We start from the raw sequence: 9477 nt of genomic DNA, 5'->3' as shown, positions 1-9477 counted from the left end.
TCTGATGCTGGGAGGGATTAGGGGCAGGAAGAGAAAGGGACGACAGAGAATGAGATGGCAGGATGACATCACCGACCTGATGATGGACGTGAGTTTGAGTGAATTCCAGAATTGGTGACGGACAGGGAGGCCTGGCGTGCTGCAATTCATGGGGTCACAAAGAGTCAGACATGACTGAGCGACTGAACTGAACTGAACTGATGTAGAGGATCATGTCATCTGCAGTGAGAGTTATACGTCTTCTTTTCCAATCTTGATTCACTTTATTTCTTTGTCTTCTCTGATTGCTGTGGCTAAAACTTCCAAAACTGTGTTGAATAGTAGTGGTGGGAGTGGGCACCCTTGTCTTTTTCCTGACTTTAGGGGAAATGCTTTCAATTTTTCACCATTGAGGATAATGTTTACTGTGGTTTATCATATATGGCTTTTTATTATGTTGAGGTGCATTCCTTCTATTCCTGCTTTCTGGAGGGTTTTTATCATGAATCGATATTGAATTTTGTCAAAGGCTTTCTCTGCATCTATTGAGATAATCATATCATTTTTATCTTTCAAGTTTTTCACGTTGTATATCACATTGATTGATTTACAAATATTGAAGAATCATTGCACCCCTGGGATAAAGCCCACTTGGCCATGATGTATGATCTTTTTAATATGTTGTTGGATTCTGTTTGCTAAAATTTTGTTAAGGATTTTTGCATCTATATTCGTCAATGATATTGGCCTGTATTTTTTTTTTTTTTTTGCATCTTTGTCAGGCTTTGGTATTAGGGTGATGGTGGCCTCATAGAATGAGTTTGGAAGTTTACCTTCCTCTGCAATTGTCTGGAAGAGTTTGAGTAGGATAGGTGTTAGCTCTTCTCTAAATTTTTGGTAGAATCCACTGTAAAGTCATCTGGTTCTGGGCTTTTAATTGTTGGAAGGTTTCTGATTACAATTTTGATTTCTGTGCTTGTGATCAGTCTGTTCAGATTTTCTATTTCTTCCTGGTTCAGTTTTGGAAAGTTATACTTTTCTAAGAATTTGTCCATTTCTTCCAAGTTGTCCATTTTATTGGCATATAGTTGCTGATACTAGTCTCTTATGATCTTCTGTATTTATGTGTTGTCTGCTCTGATTTCTCTAATTCAATTTCTAATTTTGTTGATTTGGTTCTTCTCCCTTTTTTTCTTGATGAGTCTGGCTAATGGTTTCTCTATTTTATTTATCTTCTTAAAGAACCATCTTTTAGCTTTGCTGATTTTGGCTATGGTCTTGCTTGTTTCTTTTGCATTTATTTCTGCCCTAATTTTTATGATTTCTTCCCCTCTACTCACCCTGGGGTGCCTCATATCTTCTTTTTCTAATTGCTTTAGTTGTAGAATTAGGTTATTTATTTGATTTTTCTCTTGTTTCTTAAGGTAAGCTTGTATTGCTATGAACCTTCCCCTTAGAACTGCTTTTACTGAATCCCATAGATTTTTGGGTTGTTGTGTTTTCATTTTCATTCATTTCTATGCGTATTTTGATTTCTTTTTTGATTTATTCTGTGATTTATTGGTTATTCAGAAGTATGATGTTTAGCTTCCATATGCTTGTATATTTAATGTTTTTTTCCCCCTGTAGTTGATATCTAATCTTACCACATTGTGGTCAGAAAAGATGCTTGAAATGATTTCATTTTTTTTTTTTAATTTATCAAGGCTAGTTTTATGGCCCAGGATGTGATCAGTCCTGGAGAAGGTTCCATGTGCACTTGAGAGAAAGGTGAAATTCATTGTTTTGATGTGAAATGTCCTATAGATATCAATTAGGTCTAACTGGTCCATTGTAAAGTTTGCGTTTCCTTGCTAATTTCCTGTTTAGTTGATCTATCCATAGGTTTGAGTGGGGTATTAAACAGTAACACTATTATTGTGTTACTGTTAATTTCCCCTTTCATACTTGTTAGCATTTGCCTTACATATTGTGGTGCTCCTATACTGGGTGCATATATATTTATAATTGTTATATCTTCTTGGATTGATCCTTTGATCATTATGTGGTGTCCTTCTTTGTCTCTTTTCGTGGCCTTTATTTCAAAGTCTATTTTATCTGATATGAGTATTGCTACTCCTGCTTTATTTTGGTCTGCATTTGCATGAAATATCTTTTTTCAGCCCTTCACTTTCAGTCTGTATGTGTCCCTTGTTTTGAGGTGGGTCTCTTGTAGACAGTGTATATAAGGGTCTTGTTTTTGTATCCACTCAGCCAGTCTTTGTCTTTTGGTTTGGGCATTCAACCCATGTACATTTAAGGTAATTATTGATAAGTATGATCCCATTGCCATTTACTTTGTTGTTTTGTGTTAGAGTTTATACACCTTTTCTGTGATTCCTGTCTAGAGAAGATCCTTTAGCATTTGTTGAAGAGCTGGTTTGGTGGTGCTGAATTCTCTCAGCTTTTGCTTGTCTGTAAAGCTTTTGATTTCTCCTTCATATTTGAATGAGATCCTTGCTGGGTACAGTAATCTGGGCTGTAGGTTATTTTCTTTCATCACTTTAAGTATATCCTGCCATTCCCTCCTGGCCTGAAGAGTTTGTATTGAAAGATCAGCTGTTATCCTAATGTGAATCCCCTTGTGTGTTACTTGTTGTTTTTCCCTTGCTGCTTTTAATATTTGTTCTTTGTGTTTGATCTTCCTTAATTTGATTAATACGTGTCTTGGGTGTTTTGCCTTGAGTTTATCCTATTTGCGACTCTGGGTTTCTTGGACGTGAGTGCCTATATTCTTCCCCATTTTAGGGAAGTTTTCAACTATTATCTCCTCAAGTATTTTCTCATGGCCTTTCTTTTTGTCTTCTTTTTCTGGGACTCCTGTGATTTGAATGTTTTGGTGTTTCACATTGTCCCAAAGGTCTCTGAGTTTGTCCTCATTTCTTTTAACTCTTTTTTCTTTTTTCCTCTCTGCTTCATTTATTTCCAACATTCTATCTCCCATCTCACTTATCCTATCTTCTGCCTCAGTTATTCTACTGTTGGTTCCCTCCAGAGTGCTTTTGATCTCAGTTATTGCATTGTTCATTATTGATTGACACTTTTTTTATTTCTTCTAGGTCTTTGTTAAACATTTCTTGCATCTTCTCAATCCTTGTCTCCAGACTATCTATTTTTCCATTTTGTTTTCAAGATTTTGGATCATTTTTACTATCATTATTCTGAATTCTTTTTCAGGTAGACTCCCTATCTCCTCCTATTTGGTTTGGTTTGGTGGGCATTTATCATGTTTATTTACCTGCTGAATATTTCTCTGCCTTTTCATCTTGTTTAGATTGCTGTATTTGGGTGTCCTTTCTGTATGCTGGAAATTTGTGGTTCCTCTTTATTGTGGAGGTTCCTCCCTATGGGTGGGCTGGACTAGTGGTTTCTCAAGGTTTCCTGGTTAGGGAAGCTTGCATTGGTGTTCTGGTGGGTGGAGCTGGATTTCTTCTCTCTGGAGTGCAATGAAGAGTCCAGTAGTGAGTTTTGAAGTGTCTATGGGTTTGGTGTGACTTTTGGCTGCCTGTATTTTAATGCTCAGGGCTATGCTGCTGCATTGTTGGAGATTTAGCTTGATATGTCTTACTTTGAAACTTGTTGGCTCTTGGGTAGAGCTTGGTTTCAGTGTAGATATGAAGGCTTCTGGGTGAGCTCTTGTTGATTAATGTTCCCTGGAGTCTGGAGTTTCCTGGTGTTCTCAAGTTTTGAACTTAAGCCTCTTGCCTCTGGCTTTCAGTCTTATTCTTACAGTAGCCTCAAGACTTCTCCATCTATACAGCACCAATGATAAAACATATAGGTTAATGGTGAAAAGATTCTCCACAGTGAGGGATACCCAGAGAGGTTCACAGAGTTATATGGAGAAGAGAAGAGGGAGGAGGGAGATAGAGGTGACCAGGAAGAGAAGAGGGGAAATCAAAAGGGAGAGAACAATCTAGCAAGTAATCAGTTCCCTAAGTGTTCTCTATAGCCCAGAACACCCAAAGAGATTCACAGAGTTAGAGAAGAGAAGGGGAAGGGAGGAGATAGAGGTGACCTGGAAGAGAAAAAGGAGAGTCAAAAGGAAGAGAGAGCAATCAAGCTAGTAATCACACTCCTAGGTAAAAATGGGTACTGAAGACTAGATTCTTAATGGTACAAAATTGATCAGATCAGATCAGATCAGTCACTCAGTCGTGTCCGACTGTTTGCGACCCCATGAATCGCAGCACACCAGGCCTCCTTGTCTATCACCAACTCCCGTAGTTCACTCAGTCTCATGTCCATTGAGTCAGTGATGCCATCCAGCCATCTCATCCTCTGTCGTCCCCTTCTCCTCTTGCCCCCAATCCCTCCCAGCATCAGAGTCTTTTCCAATGAGTCAACTCTTTGCATGAGATGGCCAAAGTACTGGAGTTTCAGCTTTGGCATCATTCCTTCAAGCAAAGGTTAAAAATCTAGTGTAGTTTTAGACTCTCAAAAATACAATATTAAAAAAACAAAACAAAATCACAAAAATTATAAAGTGTATATATGAAATTTGCTTTAAAAATAGGGTTTTTTAAAGGTAATAGTAGGTTATAAAAATTAAAATTAAAGGAGTAACAAAGAACTTAAAAATAAAAAAATGTAAAATTTAAAAATGATAATAGCAAAATATATCTAGGAATTTCTCTGGAGCTGTTGAGGGCAGTGTGGGTTCAATTCCGTTTCAGATAGTTCCTTGTTCCAGTTTATACTTCTTCTCAAGGTCTATAGGCCCCTTCCAATGTAGTCAATGCTAACTATAGGGTTTTAATATGTTGCACCTGTCACTTCCAAAGTGGTTCCCTCTTCTTGTTTATTTTGGCTTCCTCTGTTTGCAAGTCTCTTCAGTGTCTAACTTCCTGACACAAGGGGTGAAGGTGGTCTCTTATTTAGGCTCACTTGTTCAGCTGTGCTATGGGGAGAGAGGTACACTGCAAACAAATATCACTGGCTAGCGTGGGGAGTGCTCACAGTGTTTTAGCCTCTCTGCCTCCAGCGGGGGATGGGCCAGTCCACAGCCAGCTAGCTCTCTTCTGATATTGGCTCAGTCCTTTGTTCTGTGAGGGGGCCTGGCAGTGCCTTAGGTTAGAGCTTTTCACAAGAAAGTTCTCTCTCTCTCTCTCTCTCTCTCTCTGTTCTCTCTCTCTCTCTCTGTTCTCTCTCTCCCTCTCTCTGGCTATACCACAGTTTGGGTTGCTATCTCACGTTAGCTCCCTCAGATTGTCCTCAGGGCATTCAGGCCTGGTCCTTACCCTAAGCATGCAGCCCATGCCTCGCTGTTCGGCCCCCACCCACTGCTGGCGGATGCGAGTGTCTGGGCTATTTCTCCAGTGGGAGTTGTGGTTAGGCACGTAATCTGTGTGTTTTTTTTTCCCTCCAGATTATGTTGCCCTCTGGTTTCCAAAACTCCCCACAGACCCACCAGTTAGATGGTTTCCTGGTGTTTGGAAACTTCTCCTTCATGACTCCCTCCCCAGGGTGGGTCTCCATCCCTAACTCTTTTGTCTCTCTTTTTATCTTTTATATTTTGTCCTACCTCCTTTCAAAAAGAATGGGCTGCCTTTCTGGGTGCCTGGTGTCCTCCACTAGCGTTCAGAAATTGTTTTGTGTAATTTGCTCAGCATTCAAATGGTCTTTCGATGAATTTGTGGAGGAGAAAGTGGTCTCCCCATCCTATTCCCCTGCCATCTTAGGACCGCCCCCATGGTACCACTTTTGATCATTTTCTGGGTGCCAAATTACAGGAAAGTTGAAGGACACACTAGTTGTCTTTGCTGGAAAAGCAAATTCATTCCTTTCTAAGTGACTCACAGTGGCATTCCACTCAATATCAATTGAGCTCAAAGGGCACTCGTGAGTTTCTATTGAATAAAAAAAACTTTGTATTTAGAGCTGGTTCTGAATGCCTTTATTTCAACTTGATCTGGCCTTATTTACTTGCTCTAGGCCCAGCTGACCTTGAAATGTGTTGTAGTGAGAAGAGCCTGAGCTCAGATCTCAGCTTTAAATAATGGCAACTGTGTGACTTGGTTATTTATCCTTTGTCTATTTCCTACTTTTCCCACCTATAAAATGGGAAAATCCTCATACTCATTTCACAGGATTATTATGAAGATTAAATAATATGTAATATGTGAAACATATAGAGCTCAGTACCTATCTATATAGATAGATGGTGTATATACATATATACAGACTAAGGTTTGTCTTAATTCTTGCTTATCTTTGTAACCATGACAATAACTTTACCATTTGCTATCTAAAGAGTGATACAGACATGTAAAAAAGGATCTCATTTTCCTGCTTCTTTACTGACTTAATGATTACCATGAATCTATAATATGTAAGCACAAGCACAAGATGAGGATACTCATAGATGTGCTCCACTTTGTTGTTGTTCAGTCGCTCAGTAGTGTCTGACTTTTTGCAACCTCATGGAATGCAGCACGCCAGGTTTCCCTGTCCTTCACCATCTGCCAGAGCTGGCTCCAACTCATGTCCATTGAGTCAGTGATACCATCCAATCATCTTGTCCTCTGTTGCCCCCTTCTCCTCCTGCCTTCAATCTTTCCCAGCATCAGGGTCATTTCCAATGAGTCAGTTCTTCGCATCAGGCTGCCAAAGTATTGGAGCTGCAGCTTCAGCATCAGTTCTTCTAATGAATATTCAGGATTGATTTCCTTTAGGATTGACTGATTTGATTTCCCTGCAGTCTAAGGGACTCTTGTCAAGAGTCTTCTCCAATGCCACAGCTCAAAAGCATCAATTCTTCAGCATTCCACTTAGTCAGCTTTTTATTGTGCTACTGCCATAGGTGACACTCCAGCCACAGCTGCTTTGGAGACATCTGTGACTGTCCCAAAGGGGGCTGAGCATGAGTGTACTGCTGGACCATCACAGAAAAACTGCAGAAAAGGCATTGCTGTTGCTGTTGCTAAGTCGCTTCAGTCGTGTCCAACTCTGTGCGACCCCATAGACAGCAGCCCACCAGGCTTCCCCGTCCCTGGGATTCTCCAGGCAAGAACACTGGAGTGGGTTGCCATTTCCTCTCCAATGCATGAAAGTGGAAAGTGAAAGTGACGTCGCTCAGTCATGTCCAACTCTTAGTGACCCCATGAACTGCAGCCTACCAGGCTCCTCCATCCATGGGATTTTCCAGGCAAGAGTACTGGAGTGGGGTGCCATTGCCTTCTCTGAGAAAAGGCATACACATGCTCAAAGTATTAATAAATGACCATCAGCAGGATTTGTTGACCATTTGAGTTCCTGTCAATTCTAAGAAATTCAGTCATGTTAAACACATTGGATAGATTTGCATTTAGCACTGCTCAATAACACTTCCTTCTTTTTTTCCCCCCATAATTTGATAGTTCACCTTCCTGCTTAGGTAACAAGGTAATTTTCACAAATTATATTATAATTTCATACCGTTTGTACATGATTAGGATATGTTTGTTCATATGTCAGAATTTTATCATGGTTGAAGAAGTTTCATCAGGTAAAACTAGGCAAATCAGAGCTTTTAAAGGTTAGAAGCTACACAGTTAATTCAGGTCATCAAATCATGTACAAAAGTCATGGAAGTAATAAATTGCTATATTAAAATGTTCATTCACAATTTTTTTCTGATTCAAGTGGTTTGTATACCAATTTTTTCTTTTTCGTCAACTTTAATGTATCTGTGTACAGTGGCAATATTACAGCTCATGAAGTTTATCTGAGGCACAATTACTGTTGATTGAAATTTTTAGAACAATGATTTTTCCCATAAAATGTTAATTATTTCTATTATATAATTATACCTTTTTATTTCAGAATTTTAATGAATATTTGAAGGAGAGATGTGACTAGGAAGTTCATTAGCTATGTGATTTTCAAGGCCTGTTCTGAGGAGGCAGAGATTGGCTATACATTTTAAAGAACACTAGTCTTAGAGAAAGGGCATGTGGGTTTTATCACCTGGAGTCTATTTTTTCCTAGGCTCCCTCCACTAAATCTTTCTAGGCTTCCATTTTCTCATCTGACAAATGGAGAAAATAATGCCTCTCTTATATTTCTCATGGACTTGGGTTTTCAAAGACAGTTACAATTTCAAATATTCTAACACTTTGACAGGACATTTGTCTTAATTTCTGGCTCACAAAGCCCAGTTACATCAAGTATTGTTGCATAACTAAGGTTGTAGAGAACTAGAAGCTACAATTCAACCTGACTTTTATATCCCTCATTTTATGTGCAATTATTGTACTCTTTGCCTTTATGGCTTTTAGTCTCAAGATAAAAGCTCCCAAAGCATGAGAGTTAAAAAAAAGCAGTCATTCATATCTCCTAGTAACCTTCATTTTGTCATTCCCTTTGAAGTTTTCCTGAGAAATATGACAGTTTTCAACTCTCACAGAGACTGAAAGGATGGTTGAGGGAATCAGAGTCTTATAGATAGATTTTTGAGTTGGAAAGATCAATTCCTTGCTTTCAGGTGAGAGAAAAGAAGTCCTGACAGAGTTAATTTATAACTCTCCATCCTGTGTCCTTTGTGGAGGAAGAAGAACAAGTAGAAGAAAATTATTAGAGAATTATTGAGAAAATAATTATTAGAAAAAATTGAGAAACATTAGAATAATTATTATAGATTTATAATATTAGAGAACTAGAAAGATTATCAGAAAAAAATTTGAGAAAGTTATTGAGAAAAAAAATAGAAAATTATTGACAGAAATTGCCAAGAGATAGAAAAAGTAGCCAGCTGGTAAGTGTTAGGGTTTGCGCCAGTACAAGAGAAAAGCAAAAGTCATATCTCCTATGGATGTACAAAATCTGGAAGCAGGGAACAAACAATGAAACTGGAGATTACACAACATATTAAGGGGAACAAGGTAAAGCCCTGTTTGGAGAGGTAATTATGCAACTACAACCTACTAATTTAAGAAAGAAAAATCCCACTGAAATATATAATGCATCAGACTTTGGGACTTCCGTGGTGGTCCATTGGTTAAGACTTCATCTTCCAATGCAGGGGATGCGGGTTTGATTCCTGGTTGTGGAGCTAAGATCCCACATGCCTTGAAACAAAAACCAAAACCAAAACCAAAAGCACGAAACAGAAACAATATGGTAACAAATTCAATAAAAACTTTAAAAAATGATCCACATCAAAAAAATCTTAAAAGAAAATATAATTCAACAGGCTTTAATCCATAGGAATGCATTTCTGAAACAACCTGATATCAAGACAATGCTTATCCCAACAAGACTTCCAAAGTTTCAATGGCTGCAAAACTTTGTAGGTTTCTATAGTTGCAGTATAACAATGGCTGTGTTAGAATGAGGTGATGCAGGATAATTAAAAGTAGGAGATGAGTACCATCAAGTTGGGGTTGAAAGAAATATATTGAGTCATGAGGACTACTCTTAAAATATTAAGACTAACTATAAACACAAGGAAACTACACTGGTGATGTACAGAGGTAAATA

The 9477-nt window shown here is 38.5% G+C and overlaps 1 pseudogene; it reads left to right on the top strand.

Annotated features, from left to right (window-relative positions):
- Positions 1-7683: 7683 nt before the first annotated feature.
- Positions 7684-7807, top strand: LOC138986586 (U4 spliceosomal RNA; annotated as a pseudogene).
- Positions 7808-9477: the final 1670 nt, after the last annotated feature.

This window comes from Bos mutus, chromosome X, assembly GCF_027580195.1.
Source record: "Bos mutus isolate GX-2022 chromosome X, NWIPB_WYAK_1.1, whole genome shotgun sequence".
Lineage (NCBI taxonomy): Eukaryota > Metazoa > Chordata > Mammalia > Artiodactyla > Bovidae > Bos > Bos mutus.
Note: the sequence above shows the minus strand (reverse complement) of the source record. Positions and strands in the feature narration are given on the sequence as shown.